Source organism: Papio anubis, chromosome 8, assembly GCF_008728515.1.
Source record: "Papio anubis isolate 15944 chromosome 8, Panubis1.0, whole genome shotgun sequence".
Classification (NCBI taxonomy): domain Eukaryota; kingdom Metazoa; phylum Chordata; class Mammalia; order Primates; family Cercopithecidae; genus Papio; species Papio anubis.
Window position 1 is genome coordinate 16,841,891 of NC_044983.1, and position 17,114 is coordinate 16,859,004.

General features: G+C 38.7%; 1 protein-coding gene across 6 annotated transcripts in view; it reads right to left on the reverse strand.

Moving 5' to 3' along the window:
• PSD3 (pleckstrin and Sec7 domain containing 3) overlaps positions 1 to 17,114 on the reverse strand; it is a 704,060-nt gene that overhangs the window by 213,098 nt on the left and 473,848 nt on the right. The gene's annotated exons all lie outside the window — the stretch shown is intronic.

A 17,114-nucleotide genomic window follows, 5' to 3' on the forward strand; every position in this document is an offset into this window, starting at 1 on the left:
TTATCAGAAAATATACCTTAGCATATTAAAGTGGGAAAATGAATGGAAAAAGATGAAATCAGAAACAGTTCCCAGTGTCTCCGAGTCTGAAAGCACAAAACTTTAATCAGGACACCAGCAGAGAATATGGCTGGATGGTGACAAGAATGAGACTGCCACATGGTGAGGAAGGTAGTGCTTCCTTTCCAGCTGCTAAATGGTGCCAATTAACTATTATATGAATTACAGGTGTACCGATGTCTGCTCAGAATGCAGAGAGCAACTCCAAGAAAAAGCTATTTTTCTTCTCAAAGTGAGTAAAAAAACCACAGAAGACGACGAGTTTCCTTTTGCAGGCCTCTAATCATCATGACCAGCACTTCAGGTTTGGGTGGAAGGTGGGAAGAGAAGGAAGGAAAACAAACACTGGCAAGAGAGAGGAAGAAATGTTTGGAAAGACTACGGAAGGCTTAGTATGTACTAGAAGCTTTAAGGGCAAAATATGAGTCACCAAAGGCAAGTGAAATTGTCGATCTCTTGTAAAAGACCCTTTGGCTCTGCCACTGTAACTTCCCTTTTTAATCCTATTTCTCATATGCAGCATGTGAAAAAAGGACCAGCTAGCTGCACTGGTTTTGTTATTTTAGCCCTTATGTATACATACTTTAGAAGGCTGAATAAAAGCAACTGTGGGCAGTTACATCCTTTGTATTTTTCAAAGGTTGGCAGCAAGTATTCCGTGACTCCTTTGTATAGATGAATGCTTTCAAAATAAAAAGGTATACATAACACTTTTTAAAGTTTATAAGTAAATTAGGTGAAAAGGAAGGGAAGTGGTAGAGAGTAATGCTAATAAAGATTTTCCTTTCTGTGGAATTGTTGTAAAAAATCGGTTATAATATGGCAGTAATGTTTAGAGACACCAAGGACCTGCCAACATGACCTCATCATCTCTCCACACAAGCTGCGACTGTGCTGATGTTATCATCCACCTAAAGTAGGGTACAAAGCCCACTAAAAATGGTCACAGAGGGAAGCTCTGTGGGGCAATACAGAAGGAGAGTGGGAGACTTTTCCCAAAGGCCACATTCTCTGGTTTGTGTCAGTAGATATGGAGCTTTCAAAAGTTTAGAAGTAAGAAAATCAGATTTTATGTTTTCATGTGTAACTCTACTCAGTTCTAACAGCCAAAGAGAAGGTGGTACAACAACCATACCACACAACTGACTTAGTTCTTTTAAAAGAAGGATTCTGCATGCTAAGTGTCGATTAACTTCTTGACATTCCTCTTATTTCCACTTTGATCTAGAAAAATCTGACGTTAGGAGCCTGAATACCTCTGTAAATAGTAACTAACACACATGGAGTACATTCAAGGGATATGGCTGCTCTAAGTGGACCACACATTGTCATCCTTCCTGTCTCCACACTGGCATTTAAGCTGTTAACCCCAACTAGAGTCCCTTCTACTCCAGCTCTACAGCCCCATCAGAACTACCTTTCAAAAGACAACGATATGCTACCATCTCACAGGGGCTTTTCCAGATGTTGCCCAGTTGAAAGTCATTTCTCGTTATTCCACAATCCCACGGTAATTTTATACGTAATTCCACATTTATGCAGGATTTTAAAGAAGCTGACCCCCTAAGAGTCTCATCGCCTGATGATTTAATCAAATGTTCATCTAGCCACTGCTAAGAAGGGACTTGGCAGATGGAACTAAGGTTACTAATCAACTAACCTTAATACAGGGAGATTATTCTGGATTATCCGGGTGGACCCAGTGTAATCATACAAGACCTTCAAAGAGGAAGGGAGAACAGTCACTCAGAAGATGCATCAGAAGAGGAAACCAGATAGAGATGAGGCGAAAAGAGGAGGGCGAGGAGGACAGACAGTACCGGAGAGTGAGAAGAACTTGGGTCATCTCTGCTAGCTTTCAAAAATGGAGGTAGCTGACCACAAGCAAAGGACTAAAGGTGACCGCTAGAAGCTGAGAAGGATCCTGGCCAACAACCAACAAGAAAATGGGGACGCAGTCCTGCGACCACATGGAACTTAATCCTGCCAACAAGCTTAATGAATGTGAAGCAGGTTCACCTTCAGAGCCTCCAGAAATAAACAGTCCTGCCTAAATCTTGATTTGGGAATGGAAAAACCCGAAGTAGAAGAACCAGCCAAGCAAACCCAAACCCCTAACCCACAGAACAATGAGATAATAAATCTGTGTTGTTTCAAGCCACTAAGTTTGTGGTGATTTGTTACGACAGCAATATGAAACTAACACACTCTCCTTCATATTATATCCTACTTAACAGTTCCAATCTCACTGAGTATGAGAATCACCTGAGGGGCTTTGTGAAAACACATATGGTGCCACTCCCAGACATTTAAAATTGATGAAGGGGAAGGAAAAGCAGGGAGAAGATAGCAAGTTTTTGCTTTTATCTCCCCACATGATATTGTCCCCAACATATTAGCATGACCCAGAGAGTTCCTGCATGTGTTTCCAGAGGATTCCCGTCCTCACATCCCTGAAGCGCACCTTTGTTTTCTGACCTTTTCTCACATTATTTTTGTCTATCCTAAAACTTCAAATAACAAAATCATGTAGTGCATACTCTTACTCTCATGTAAAGCTTCTTTCATTCATGATGTTGTGTGTATCCGCAGTTCATTCCTTTTCATCATTGAGTAATATTCTACTGAATGGATATTCCACAGCTTCTTAATCCAGTCACCTGTTTGTGGATATTTGGGTTGTTTCCAGTTTGGTGCTATTAGCAATAAATCTGCTGTGATTACTCTTGTAACAGATGCTTTTGTTTCTCTTGAATGACTGGTTCATAGGGTAGGTATGTTTAGCTTTATAAGAACATACCAGACCTTTCTCCAACATGTTTGTGCCATCTTGACAGTTTTCCATCTCAGTGAGAATATTTCAGCCTCCTACTTTTTTTCCCTCTGGCCCCAATTGATTATAATATGTAACCGGATTGAAAACTACTGTACCAGATTAAAATTCCTTCAGGGAAAAATTCATGACTTTTTTTTTTAAATTTTTTATTTTGAGATGGAGTCTCTGTCACCCAGGTTGGAGCGCAGTGGTGCCATCTCAGCTCACTGCAACCTCCACCTCCCAGGTTCAAGTGATTCTCCTGCCTCAGCCTGTCGAGTAGCTGGGATTTCAGGCGTGCAACACCACGCCCAGCTAATTTTTGTACTTTTTAGAGACAGAGTTTCACCATGTTGGCCAGGCTGGTCCTGAACTCCTGAGCTCAGGTGATCCGCCTGCCTGGACCTCCCAAAGTGCTGGGATTACAGGTGTGAGCCACCGCACCTGGCCAAAATTCATGTCTTATTCATCCTTGCTCCCTGCAATATATTTAGTGCAGCCTTTACCAAAGCCAGAACTCGGGAATCCTATTAAGTTTTATATTGATACAGCTTCTGACTTTTGCCAAATACGGCAAATCTATTAAGCATGCCTTCTGTACCTACACATTTAATATATAATTTTGAGTAAAGCAGTTCATCATTTGTGTAGTTGTCCAATACCTGTTATCTAGTAAATTCTGAAACAGATGAATGGCATGGCCTAAATAATAAGAGCCGCACCTGTAACCCAGCTATAGAGCCTGACACACAGCAGGGCCTTAATGAATAAAAGTGTGCTTTGGGGGGGAAAAGTCTCCGTTCTCCTAATGTTTTTGTTTATTATAATTAAACCACTAGTGTAAAAATCTGCACACTTGGGAAATCCTAGCTTATGGCTCTTAATACTCTGGGAAACAAACATCCATCTGAATATCTGATTATAGGTATAACTGCTCTCAAAAAATAAAATACGAAATTATGTATATACTTAAACACACAATTCTACATACAATATCAAGTTGTTCATGCAGAATCACTGCCACTGTGTTTTACAGAAAACTGAAATTATTTCTTTAACGAGTATGTGTTGAGTATCTTATCTGTTCTAAAAATTACATTAGGTATGAGGCATCCTGTGGCCAACAAGAGGGTCTCTTGTCCTCCCAAGGCAAGAGAATGGTGTAAACCCAGGAGGCAGCACTTGCAGTGAGCTGAGATCCGGCCACTGCACTCCAGCCTGGGCGACAGAGCAAGACTCCGCTTCAAAAAAAAAAAAAAGAATACTGGAAGAAAGGAAGATCAAATGCAAGTGATAAGCAATACCACCATCTAATCAGTATGTTCTCAAAATCCCTAACTTTCTTTTCAAATATATATATATATATTTATTTATTTATTTATTTTTGTCTAAGTCTATACCATATGACAAACAATCTGAAATGCAAATAACCTTTCGAGATACTATTTTGAGTATACATATTTGCCTTTCATTTCTGTTTTTGGGAGTGAAAGAACATGCAAATGAGGCAAAAAGAGTAACAATGTACCTATCTTGCAATCTCAAGGAATAATTGCTTCTGATTGCTTTTAGAATAGGTAACTTCATGGTGAAATGATTTTCCCCAGGAGCAGGAACTGACTTCCCTTTGTGGTCTTTCACAAATGGCAGTGGTTTCCAAATGAACAGCGCAGTTCATTTTTTCTGGGAGAAAGTGTAAAGGTATCACGATTCTTCTCAACAGACAGTCTGGGGAGATGATAAGCAGAACTATAAGAATGTGTGGGCCGGGTGCAGCCGCTCACACCTGTAATCCCAGCACTTTGGGAGGCCAAGGCTGGTGGGTCATGAGGTCAGGAGTTGGAGACAAGCCTGGCCCATATGGTGAAATCCCATCTCTATTAAAAATACAAAAATTAGCCGGGAGTGGTGGTGCCCGCCTGTAGTCCCAGCTACTCGGGAGGTTAAGGCAGGAGAATCGCTTGAATCCAGGAGGTGGAGGTTGCAGTGAGTTGAGATCACACCACTGTACTCCAGCATGGGTGACACAGCGAGACTAACTCCAAAAAAAAAAAAAGAATGTGCGAACTCCCTCTGACGAGATGGTATGTTGTGAAGAGGAAGGTTCACGTACCTGCATTATCCAGAAAATACTTCGTTGCAAGATCTGGATAATGTGGCTTCTGGTGTTTCTGAGAAAACAACAATTTAGCACAAAAACTATGCTGCTATCTATGGAGACTTTAAGGGAAGAGTAAACGTTAAAACAATTAAAATGAGCAAATAAAATGCTTAAAATAACAGTAAAAATCCAACATTGACAGGGAACAGAGTCCAGAATGGTTTTGGATAGAGAAATGAATTATCCTACATTAGTGAATTTTCCGATTGAAGCTAATTTCTTTAAATGCCAAAAAATCTTTAAAAAATACTTTTACTGGCAATCTTTCCACTCTATTTCATACTCTCTGTCTCCTTAATCAAACTAAGTAAACAAAATGTAACATTTTTGATGACTCATTAAGTACATCCATTACTTTGCAGTGCTGTAATGCAGCCATTCTGAGAGGCTACTGACTACACAGATTTGAATGCCTCTCTTCAAAATAACTCCAGCTGTCCCATTTGGAGACCTAGTGCCCTTTACGGTTTCAACATTTTCTCTTTATCTCATTAGCACATCACTTCTTGCTACTGCCCCTCTATCTGAGGGACATCAGTTCCTTGAACTCCATTCTTCTACTTCATGGCCAAACTGAGAAAACAATTGTTTCTTTAAAACAATTTCAACTTAGGCCAGGTGCGGTGGCTCATGCCTGTAATCCCAGCACTTTGGGAAGATGAGGTGGGTGGATTACTTGAGGTCAGGTGTTCCAGATCAGCCTGACCAATATGGTGAAACCCTGTCTCCACTAAAAATACAAAAATTAGCAGGGCGTGGTAGTGGGTGCCTGTAATCCCAACTACTAGGGAGGCTAAGACAGGAGAATCGCTTGAACCTGGGAGGCAGAGGTTGCAGTGAGCTGAAATCATGCCACTGCATTCCAGCCTGGGTGACAGAGTGAGAGTGCATCTCAAAATTAATAAATAATTTCAACTTAAAAATTGATGTAATAATCTAAATGTGTTCTATTCAATTCATGTTATTAAAGTCAGTTGGATGTGGCTATTAACTGAAGAGCTGGCTCAGTGATGGTCAGCAGGGACTTGTATGGTGGTATTCGCCTATGTCTACAGGCCCATGGGATTATGATACGCCAGGGGAAGGATCAGGCCAAACATTTCAAAGTGAAAACTAATTGTGGGTAGTATTAAAAAAGAGGATCTAAATTAAGGTCTGTGTGAAATTTGTGAGGTCAGTTATTAATACATGGACTCTAATTATTCTGGCTGTTGAGAGTTATTTTTATTTTTTTGCTTGTTTTCAACTTTTTGAGTCTTTTTCAAAAAACGATTGACCTTTAGCTAAGTGAAGCATTACTATAATAACAAATTGTTTTCCTTTATGGGATATTTTGACTGTATAACTACAAGTGCCTTTAAAATAAAATTTTTCTGTATCCCTATTGGCTATGTAAATACCACGTGCAGGATAGAATATTTGCCATGATAGTTCCAGTTATCCTTGCACTGCTGGTCTGCTGAAAGGGGGGCATCAATCCCAAGGAACTCCTCAGTCTCCTGCTATATCATAGCAAAAAGAGGGTGGTTTTTATTCACAATGTGACCAGTTACATTCATATCCATAATACATGTTCCTGTTAGCAAGAGGGGCAGCAGTCCTGGACTGTTATGACACTTTAAACATGCTCCAAACAAGGCTGGGTGCAGCAGCTCAAGCCTGTAATCCCAGTACTTTGGGAGGCCAAGGTGGGCGGATCACTTGAGGCCAGGAGTTCGAGACAAGCCTGGCCAACATGGTGAAACTGCCGTCCCTACTACAAATATAAAAATTAGACAGGCGTGGTGATGCACGCCTGTAATCCCAGCTACTCGGGAAGCTGAAGCAGGAGAATCGCTTCAACCTAGGAGGTAGAGGTTGCAGTGAGCGGAGATCGTGCCACTGCACTCCAGCCTGGGCAACAGGGTGAGACCCTGTCTCAAAATAAAATAAAATAAAATATGAAATAAAATAAAATAAAATAAAAAATTAAATTAAATTAAATTAAATTAAAATGCTCCAAACATACAAACATTTAAACGTCTATGGATACATCTGAATAGGAAATTCTGTGGCACTTCTTCTTGATCAAATTGAAAATAAAATCCACTGGGAATCATTAATATTCCATTACAGTACCCTTAATGATTACAACCACTAACACTCAAACTTTTTCTCCTTTTTTCTTTTTTTGGGGGGTTAAAAATCTGTTTGTACTCTTAGGCAGTATCTGTTCTGTTGAAACGTTCTAACAGACTTCTTTTTGATAAATTTGTTTTTTTTAAGAAAACGCATGAACATGATTTGTGGATCTTCAGTTACTTCAAAGTATTACCCTCATTATCATCACCGTTTTTCATTCACGGTCTGAACCACACCAAAAGCAGCATCGTTATTCTGCCCATGATGAGCATGTGATTGGAAGTGAAAGCAAGCTGCCAGACCTGCACTGGGAGGGCAGAAGCGGAAACACGCCACCCACCTTTCATCACGTAACTCAGCTTGATTTGCTTTACTGAAGAAAGCAGCAATATTCCGTATTTTAAGCCAGAACCTTTAAAGCTTTTCTCTCAAAAAGCTTGCAGACCTAGCTTTTCTCTTAAAAGGCTCTCCGACCTACACAGGACAGGCATCCAAGCCCTCTTCCTCCATGGATACTGTTGCTACCAGGTTTCCATGACCTTCTCTTGGAAAGAACTCACCTACTCCAAGCAACAGTTGATGCTCTTTTTTTAGCTACACTTAAATACCACCCATAAGTTGCTATTTTCAGCTACATACTCCGAATATAACTCAGATCAAGTATTTTTGAGAATTCAGTTCAGGCTTTTCCTTTATAAAAAGTTCAGACCTTTTTCCGACTAAGGTCTGCTTCTTCCTCTTGTATAGTCCTTTGGGAATAACCTTTTGAAAATGCTGCGATGACAAAAGCAATTTTCTTGGATTTAGATCTGAACATTCTCTGGTTCCATTACTAAGTATGTACCTCTTTGTCTAAACCAGTAAATACGAGGTGAGAGTTAAAACTTAAGAAATGTGATTTGGATTCACAAAGAAAAAAAACAATGTTGAGAAAATACCCAGCACTTAGACTGAAATGATCCTTACAAGATCGCCCTGTGAAGTTTTTCCAACTTCTTTTTTGCCGTGTAATATTTTGCTCAAAAGACATCACCTGAGGAAGTTAGAACATGACAGAAAAAGAGAACAACTTCTGCAGCAGAAGGGGAGTGGTGACAGGGAAGGGTGAACCCTGGACCCAGGCTCCAGGAGACTAAACCGAAAACCTCAAAACTATGGGCACAGGCCAAATATCTTCTTTTACAAATGAGAAAACTCAGGCACAAAGTGAAATGATCACTCAGGGGTGTCGCCACTAGTCGCGAGCAACACTAAGACAGGCTTAGAGCCCAGGGACTTTCATAACCCAGTCAGAACAACTAGTGTATTCCACACGGGCACAATGCTAGCCACTTAACACACCTCATTGTATTTAATTCTAATCACTCTTAGGGGAAGGTATTTTTATTCCATGCCATACCTGAGAAAACGGAAAAGGATTAAGTTGTGTGGCCAAGGTAAGATACTGGGATTACTTTCCAGATCTTTAACTACTCATTTCACTCTGCCACACAGCCTTCCATGACATTCAGCCTAACAGGTCAAATAAACATTAACTGGGGTGTGGGCACAATGGCTCATGCCACTTTGGAAGGCCGAGGTGGGTGGATCATTTGAGGTCACTAGTTCAAGACCAGCCCTGTCAACATGGTAAAACCCTATTTCTACTAAAAATACAAAAAAAAAAAAAAAATTAGCTGGACGTGGCGGTGGATGCCTGTAATCCCAGCTACTCAGGAGGCTGTGGCAGCAGGATCGCTTGAAGCCAGGAGGCAGAGGCTGCAGTGAGCAGAGATCATGTCACTGCATTCCAGCCTGGGCAACAGAGTGAGACTGTGTCACAAAAACAAACAAACAAACATTAACTGGGAAGAGAAAATTCAGGTTCTACTTTTTGTTTCTTTTCTACTTCATTCAGGTAAGGGCAATCAGGAACCAGTCTAGCAATAGAATCTCTAATAGTAAGCTCAAAATAATTCAATACTTTTTCCTTCAATACTGTCACCACCCAGCATCCGAGTCACCATCCTTCTCACATAGACAACTGCAATTTTACTGTCTTTCCACTTCCCTAAACAATTCTTCAAACATCCAGAGTAAAACATGATAATAAACATAGGATCATGTTACTTTCCAGCTTTCAATTCTTCAAAACAATTCCCATTGTCTTTTTCTTAAAACATCAGTGTTTTTAATACTGTTACATAGTTATACCTGAACTGTTGGTCATTATACTATACTCAGTACTTTAAAAGAATGACCAAGAGTAGTAAAATTTCATTAAGCCAATTTTTATGATGCCTAAAACCTCTGGCTGAATAGACAAACTACCCCCCCCCTTTTTTTTTTTTTTTTTTTTTAGAGTGGACGTGTTCATTATTTTTGTCATTGTTTTACTGAGAGAATTACAGACTCACAGGCAGTTTTAAGAAAAGAACATAGTCCTTGTGCCATTTGCCCAGTCTCCTCCAATGGTAACATCTGCAAAACTATAGTATGATAGCACAAACTAGAATGGTGACATTAATAAAACCTAGTCTTATTCTGATGTCTCCAGTTATACTTGTACTCAGTGTTAATCAGGAAGTAAAGATCAGAGAGGAGAGCGCAACAATGGGGATGGGAAGATGAAATACGGAAAAAAGACTTCCTGTTGCTTAGGTTAAGCCTTCTGGTAGAAAATATTAAAAAGTAGGGCAATTGTCAGTGCTAAATTTCCAATCTGCTCCCTGGCTGAAAGGTGTTGATGGAACTCGGAAAGAAAGCTGGGTCAGTTTTGCTCTTGTATTTCTTTCTTTTTTTTTCTTCAAAGAAGAATCATTACAGCTCTTGCTGTCACTCTGTGTAAACTGATCCTTTTTGTGGTTTGAACTTACAAAAATTCCTTATCTCTAGATTTTTAATGGATGATTCATTTGTTGTTGTTTACCCTTATATATGGCTGTAACTGATTAAAAAGCCTAATGGTTACAAATCTGAGAGCATCATATTATATTTCCTAATTATGTTTCTTCCTTGTCCAAAAAGATGCATTAATCTTTATTTAAAATGTGTTTTATCTTTGCTGATCTTTTGAGTGTGTTTAAATTCTATCTTCTTGGCTAATTCCTCCATCATTTTCACAAATTATTTTCCCCTAAGAAAACCAAACGAGAAAATTATGTTTAAAGCAAAATATATAATCCTTTCAGCTGACAAGATAGGTTAAAAACCGGATGGAGGTATCCTACATCTTCTCGGAACCTTCTCCTAAAAGAACCTTGCCTGAACTCTGTCCTTTGAGAAAGCAAGGGAAAACAAATGCATTTGAATGACAACTTTTATTGGGATTCTAACCAATAGACTAGGTAACAATTTAATTCAGTTTTTTTTAAATCATTCCATTCATGGAATGAAGCTTATAAATCCTGCTCGGCCAAGCATACTGATTTACATCCTTTCAATTTAACTAACCCTTTCTTCACACACACACACACACACACACACACTCTCTCTCTCTCTCTCTCTCTTTCGCATTAAAACTTTTGATCTTCCCTTAAGTGAAGACATGCTAATTTTAAAGTTCATAAATTCCCAAGGAAAGCAATTTCTATTCACAAAAGTAAATATTTAAAGAATATTTTAATGTCAAACATCTAATAGTAAGCAATAACGTAAACACTGTCATATTCAGTGGTCTCTATAAGATTTTCCTACCTTTTCAATTACTTCCAGTGACACTGCCTTGTAACTAAAATTATTCTTAGAGCTACTTATGTATTCAAATACATTCAAGGTATGTTTTTAAACATTCTGCAAATTGTGTTCAGTTTCATCACAAATATTTAGTTACTTTGCAAATATATGGAACTTTTTGTTGCTTCTGTTTTCTCCATCAATAAGTTGATATAAAAATTCTTAAAGGAGAGACTGTTTCAGCTAATTTCTTTCTACTGTCCCTTGGTACTTACTGAATTTAACTGCTTCCCCCCCCCCCAAAAAAAAAATCTAACAATGACTGGAATAAAAATACTAAGGAGAGCAGTATCTGAGTATTAAATGGTAGGTGGCAATGGGAAAGTGGGATAGAAAACAACTGGGTTCATGTCATGTCAAAATCTACTGTCTAGATGTCTCTTCAGAACGAAATTGTGGGACAGTCAATAACTGACCTTCCACCCTACATGTTCCTATCCCGTTTGCCATGATCTCCTTGTCTTTTCTCAGTTTCTTCCCTTCTTTCATGTAAATACATTTTCAAACGGACATTTCATCTCTAAATATGTAAATACCTGGTGACCATCACTTAAAGGCCCTGTGTCTTTTCCGTATATAATAAGAAATGGAGGATTATCAACCACTGGAGTTACACATGCAGAGCAGATTCGACAGAAGATAGAAACGCACAGCAGATTCGACAGAAGGTGGAAACGCAGAGCAGATTCGACAGAAGATAGAAACGCAGAGCAGATTCGACAGAGGACAGGAACGCAGAGCAGATTCGATAGAGGGTAGGATAGAAATGCAGAGCAGCTTCGATGGAAGATAGAAACGCAGAGCAGATTCGACAGAGGACAGAAATGCAGAGCAGATTCGATAGAGGATAGAAATGCAGAGCAGATTCGATAGAGGCTAGAAACGCAGAGCAGATTCGATAGAGGGTAGGCTAGAAACGCAGAGCAGATTCGATAGAGGGTAGGCTAGAAACGCAGAGCAGATTCGATAGAGGGTAGAAATGCAGCTTTTCTGTTACAATCAAGAACAAGGGTTTCCTATGAAACTCAGAAGAAATAAAATTCAGGGAACAGAAAGGCAGAGGAGCAAGACACTGCATTTTGAACACAAGATGGAGGAACTTTCAGGAAAATTATTATTTTTAAATGTTTTAATTGACAAATGAAAACTGTATATATGGTATGCAATGTGATATTTTGAATATACATATATACTGTACAATGATTAAATAAAGCTAATTAACATATTTCTCACTGCACATACTTAACTGTTTTGTGATAACATTCAAAATCTATTCTAGTGATTTTCAAATAAACAATATGTTATTAACTATAGTCACCATGCTATACAACAGAGCTCCAAGATTTATTTATATTGTCTAAAGGAAATTGTACCCTTTGTTCAAATCCCCGCCAGCCCCAGACCCTGGTAACCACCATTCTACTCCTTAAATCTGTGAGATCAACTTTTTTAGATTCCACTGTAAGCGAGATCATGCGGTATTTGTCTTTCTGTGCCTGGCTTATTTCATTTAGTGTAACGTCCTCCAGATTTATCGATGTCACAAATGACAGAATTCCTCCTTTTTAAGGCCAAATAGTATTCCACTGTGCACATCTACCACACTTTATCCTTTCATCTGCTGATGAACATTTAGGTTGATTCCATATCTAGGCTGTTATAAATTTTCAAAGGTTATTCTACAGAGTGAAGAGTTTCAGAAATATGCACATAATCAAAAGCTAACACTTCACTCGTTGCTATCAGCAGCCGATGAGACTGAGTAAAAGACATTCCCAGGCTGACACAGTCCATAAAAATTGCGGGGAGACAAAGCAGAATCCCAACAACTCCCGGACCTGATCCTTCAGACCAAGGCCTCTCCATTTGGAAGGCAGATCTCTAGCAACCCTTGTTTCCCCCAGGGATATTTTAATCACTTCAAATAATTCACATCTCCAATATCCTAGGATCATCTTGGGATCTTAGGAGAGTATGAACTAGTTTGCTTCCTCAAAGGTTTTTCAAAATTCCAGGACCAGTCCAAGAGCCAATGTACCCTAAGTACTTCCCCTCTTGCAGCATCAAAGACGGAAGTCACTAAAAACGCAAACCAAATGTAAGGTATAAAAATGGGGGAAGAGGGATAGACCCAGGAGAAAGACGCTGTTAACAAGGTAAAAAGGTAAGGGTTAAGCAAGGTTCATTTTCAGGTCAACATCACAGGTGGTTCCTTTCAAAGAGCAGAGGATATGTATCCTTGGAAAGCAGCAAGCTAAAAAGGGATGGTGGGGAGAGGTTTTGACTACTGCCACTAATCTCACTTGCCTCTAAAAAATCTTAAACCCAGGTACCTGTAGGAAAGGATAGGGTCCCATTCCAGCCCACTTTAGGCTAAGTAAAATAATATCAAAAATAAAAAGTTTTAATAGCTAACAGACAATACTTACTACATGTGAGGACTCTAAAAGCTGTATATATACATACACGTGTATATGTATATACACACACACACACACACATATATATTCAAGTATTGAAACAACCAAATGACGTGGGTACTAATAAAATCTCCCATTTTATAGATGAGGACATTGAAATACAGCATTTACTTGACATAGTCCCCTGACTATTAAGAGATAGAACCTGGTATTAGAACCCAGTCAAGTACAGCTCTCAAATCATAATCTCAATCCTCATACTATACTGTCCTTCAAAACACAGCCTACAATACAGAGCTAGCCTGCATTCTCCATTCTTATCCCTCTTTATTCATGTCCTTAGCAGCTGTAATACTTATTAGAGCCTTAGGAATGTTTTACTAAATCTGTCAGACCCAAAGCAGAACCTCCCCTTTCTCTTGCACATTGTCCCCAAGGATGCTTGAATACAAATCACATCCAACCGCTGGGATGGGCGGAGCCCGTAGAAACATGATCACAGTGTTATTCAGAAACTTGTAAGACAATAACAGACTTTTTTGTGTTTATCTGTACTATGTCAATCATACCAGATGATCTGGCCTATTTTGTTAAATGAATTACTGTCTTGATTTGATCATGTAGTTGAGAGGGGTACATAGGAGAATGTCTTTGGGTGAAAGAAGGGGCAGGAAGTGCAATGGAATAATAACCAAGATAACAAGTAAGTCTTTTACCTATACTTCAAAAGGCCATTTGACATAGTTTGTGTCCCCACCAAATCTCACGTTGGATAATAATCCACAGTACCGGATACGGGGTCTGGTGGGAAGTGATTGGATCAGGAGGGCAGAGTTCTCATGGATGGGTTAGTACCATCCCCTTGGTGCTGTTCTCATGATGATGAGTGAGCTCTCCTGAGCTATGGCTATTTAATAGTGTGTAGTATCTCCCTCCTCCCTCTCTTCCTCCTGCTCTGGCCATGTAAGATGTGCCTGCCTTCCCATATGCCATGATTTTAAGTTTCCTGAGGCCTCCCTAGAAGTCAAGCAGGTGCCAGCATCATGCTTTCTGTACAGCCCGCAGAACCATGAGCAAAATAAACCTCTGTTCTTTATAAATTACTCAGGATGAGGTATTTCTTTACAGCGGTGGGAGAATGGTCTAATATACCATCTCAAACATCACCTCCTCCCAGCTTTCTGCTTTGAAGAATGTAAATAATATCCTATCACTGGTTGTCTTCTGATATCCAACTTATTTCACTTTTATTACAGATATCCATATCTTATACTCGAAGCACCTTGTAGGGGAAAAAAGTCAAATATTGGTTTAGGTTAACTGACTAAACAACGAAAACTGCAATGGAATTTTAAACCAAAAAAAGGGCTCAATATATCATCCATCCCTTCAATACAGTATAAGGCAAATTCAGAAGCAAAATATTAATTAAATTCTCTGAATTAAAGGACTTAACACAAGTTTCTCATTTCTCATACATTTAAATATGTCACGGTCTATTTTTTAGACCTTTTAGACCTTAACCCTTTCTCTTCAGAAAACAAAACAGAATTTGGCTTATACTTTTATTTCAACATGGAATAACTGTCCATTTTATGGAGAAAGACCCCTCCAGTGTTTCTCAGTAGTCTGTGATCTCTGAGGACAGGTGCCCATTTGGTTTCAGCATCTTCTCCAATCCCACAACACCTAGTAAACACATAGCAGACCTTCAATAATGTTCCCAACTACAAAATAACACAGAACAACAGACATAAAAGTACAAATGTTACTTCCGAGTCAAAGAAATCTGAACAGACATAAATCCAAATGTTACTTTTGATCCAAATTAATCTAAAAGTATCAAGGTCAATATGTAACAATGAAAAACTTAGTTTAATCTATGTAACTTTAAGCATTTTTTGATATTGAATCTAGCAGTTTCTATATATGATTATGAGGAAACCTAATAAAGGTCATAATTTTTCCTTTTATCTCACAAAAAATAAACTGAATGTCACACACACCTGTCACGTGGAGATAGGAAAGGTGGCAAAGAAAGAGAGAATGACCAGGATATTAAACAACCTGTAAGATGACACCAAACGTTGAAAAGTTTCTATGTAGGTATGTATCTGTGTAACACATGTATAACAGTATTTTCCCCCAAAATTCAAGTACATATTCCACCTCATAATTTATCTCAGCAGGGAATCCAGCGATAGCTATCCTAAGACAAAGAGAATGAGAAAAAAAGATACCAAAAGAAAACTAGAAAGCCAAAGAGAAAGGAAAAGACAAATAAAAAGAAACCAGGACAAAAGGAAGTCAAGAAGAAAGGGAGGAAAGGGAAGGAAAAATGAACAGCACACAGAATAGAGAAATGAAACAAACATTGTTTAAAGAAAACCTTTTCTTACTGAAATTTTCAAGAAAACTCATTCCTATTGAAATGGAAAACCATCTTGGATGGGTGAGCGGCTGGGGTTTGTTATGGAAGTATTTCACTTGACAATCTCCATGCTAAACACCTCCATTTTCAGTATCATTTCACTATCACCTTCTCACAACAACAACAAAAACAAATAATACACATTTTCCCCGAGGTTTACAAAGATAATCCCATTGCACAACAGCAACAAATCATCTGGCAAATTCTTGGTAGATGAAGTCAAAGAACACATTCACTCAAGGTGAACAGTAGCCTCTGGACTGCATATTAACCATACATGGTTTAATACAGCTCCACCAACCATGCTGTAAATTAGTCAATAATTTGCCAGTAGTCATGCAGGTTACCATAAGCCTACCACTAAATTCTAAAAACTTCACTATGAGAATTTCCCTGTCAACTTTCATTTCTGACATAAGTTGATAAAAGCCTCACAAATCCTCTCTTGGAGAGACTCCGTAATTTTCCACGCAAATACCACTAGACTGAAAAAAGTCTTGTTAACACCATCCGGATTTAATGGAAGCTATAAAACATCTTTATCACGTCACAATCCTGCACCGTTTATCTCCCGCTCCCATTTGGAATTATACCTTTAGAAATGGCAGCATTTGCTCTATGAAGGACCTAAAAAAATGCCTTCTTTACTCCATAAATTAAAGCTACTTTTCTTCCTGCCTTTTTTTCATAATTTTTTGTAATGTGCTGCAAATAAAGTCAGGAAGACTAAGAATGTCATATTACTGCATCGTAATGGCTTCTTTCGTTTACCATAGTAGATATGTCTTTCCAAATCTGGCAGAACTCTATTCTATATAGCTTAAAAGTTACATAAAACATAACAAAGGACGTGTCTTTCAACATTTCCACATCATGTCATATATTTCCATACCACAGCTGATTCAAATGTCACCTTTCTCGAAAATTCATTTAAAGAAATTGATTCCAAAAGAAACCTATACGTGTACTAAGTTTTTAAAAAGGCTAGAATCAAATAGAGATCTATAAAAATCACATTCTCAATGTACACATCTTATCCTACAACTCCCAAAATATTCATATTACCATTATTTTGTACTCAATCAAATGCCCATCTCATTTACCAGGCTGGAGCATGCATGAATTCCAAAGCTGATTTTGTTGTCTCCTTGAAAACAATCTGATGATGGGGAAAAACATGCTGATTGTTACCAATAATAAAGCCAAATGCAAATAGTTCAGGCACTCTACAATTACTGAGAATTTAATTTAATCTATTTCCAGAGACAACCTGAGTGGCTCTGAGACTAGGGATTGAACACAGTTGGAAGGGTTTCCATTATAGCCTGCAAATGCTTCTCTGTTTCCATAGTGCATATACCCTTGTGACCTTTCTCAAATTCTGATAGTCTA